We start from the raw sequence: 2107 nt of genomic DNA, 5'->3' as shown, positions 1-2107 counted from the left end.
TATCCTGTCTGTGCTTCTGGAACTAGCAAATGTTTCATAGAAGGTCCCAACCCTAGTCCTAACAGTACACATGTTGGATATCACAACTCCTGCAACTGGGAAGAGAGAACCCCTCTAGAGATCCAGCCAGGGGTGAGTAGAGATCGAGTTTGGTTACAAGGAACGCTCAAACAAAGAAAAGCAAGGGCGTATACAGGGTCAGGCTGCTGGGAGCGTAATACTCTACTCTTGTATTCTTGACTATCGGGATCTCAAACTTACAAGTATACTTAGGGTTTTCCTCTATTTCTCTTGTCCAACCCCTTTCTATTTGGCATGACTTCTCCTTTTATAATTCAAGGATACAATGCTGTCATAATCTAGGGAAAATTAATGTGAAGTCTTGTCATTGTCCCCTTTGACATCTAGAATTCATCAATGTAGAGTCCCACCACTAGCGGCTTACTTGAGGACCTCCATGTGTACACAACATGCCCGTGGTCACTCCTGGTGAAGCCGAGAGAGCTGAGGCAGGCGTCTAGTTTGGCATATCGCGCCTGCAATGCTTGGTGGAATCTGCAAAGTGCCTTGCTCAACTTCAAGACTTGGCCAGCCTTGCCTAAGATGAAACCGGGAAGTTGTTGGATGTACCTCTTCCAGCAGCTCTCCATTCAGGAATGCTGACTTGACATCCATGTGATGGACATGCCAGCCCTCGTGCGCTGCCACAACAAGGATCATTCTGACCGAGTCTAGCCATGCCACCAAAGCAAAGACCTCATCGAAGTCTACTCCTTGCTACTGACGTAGCCCTTGGAGACGAGGCGGGCCTTGTGCTCCACTAGAGCCTGATGGCGGCAGTGGCCTGTGGGGAGATCAACAGCCTCTCACATCGAGTTGTCCTCGATCGATCACAGTTCCACCATCATGAAAGCACGCCAACATGGCTCCCGCTCAGCTACTACGAATGTAGCGAGTTCTTTAACGCTACCAGTGTGCAGCTCGTCCCCGAGCTCTTGTTGTGCTAACCTAGGTACCAACGCATCACCAAGAACGTTTTCCATTTCGCGGAAATGAACAAGGGCATCATCGCGATAATTGTCGAGGTCAGGGTTCATGCTTGGTGGTGATGCGAACTCCATAATTGGAGCAGTAGGGGCTGATCCTCGTGAGAGACGAGCTCTCATTGTGCTAACCTAGGTACCAACGCATCACCAAGAACATTTTCCATCTTGCGGAAATGAACAAGGGCATCGTCGCGAACATTGTCGAGGTCAGGGTTCATGCTTGGTGGTGATGCGAACTCCATAGTTGGCACAGTAGGGGGCGATCCTCGTGGGCCTTCATCTTGCACCAGTTCATGGTCGCCTGCTAGAGGCATTGTGTTGATGACCAAATTTGGTAAGATACGAACCAGGTTCGACATTGGAATCGAAGCGGATTCGGCAAAGAGATGGATTCGAAGAACAGAGTATGCATCGGTTGCGAGGGCATCGGCTGGAGTATACATCGGTTGAGATGAATCGGATAGGAGATGGTTGATGCAGCCGATGGAGATGGTGTAGCCGATTCCGATGGTAATGGCTTCAAGGCTGTTTGTAGAATCAGTCAATGTACTTCATAAGGATTGCCGCGATAGAGATAAAGATCTCAGAAAGGAAACTGTATCTATTAATTAGGGTATTTTGTATAATTTCCTTAGAGATATGTTTAGGCAAAAGTCAGCCGCAAAGACTTATGGTATCTTAGAGTTTGTTAGAGATAAGAGTCATGTCCGGCAAGGACATATTATGTATCTCGGGTATAAATATAGCCCGAAGACCATGTAATTAGTTAACATCAGTTCAATACAATCTCGGCGCATCGCCACCCTTTTTACTTTCGTTCTATTTCGACGAGTTCTTGCTTTCAAGTTGAGCTGCATCGGTTTCGATCTTCAACTAGAGGTAAACTTGTCATGGCGGCTTGCGTTCTCGGGATTAGTGCTTCCATCTTTATGACACTCTAATCCTGTTTATGTAATTCGTCGAGTTATCATATATGTTCTATAATCTCTGTTAATTGTTTTATCTAATCTGCAATCGGCTGGCTCTTACTGTTAAGAAAATTGTCGATAGGGTTAGATCTT

The sequence above is a fragment of the Oryza sativa genome, chromosome 10 (assembly GCF_034140825.1).
Source record: "Oryza sativa Japonica Group chromosome 10, ASM3414082v1".
NCBI lineage: Eukaryota > Viridiplantae > Streptophyta > Magnoliopsida > Poales > Poaceae > Oryza > Oryza sativa.
This window is presented reverse-complemented; position numbering follows the sequence as displayed.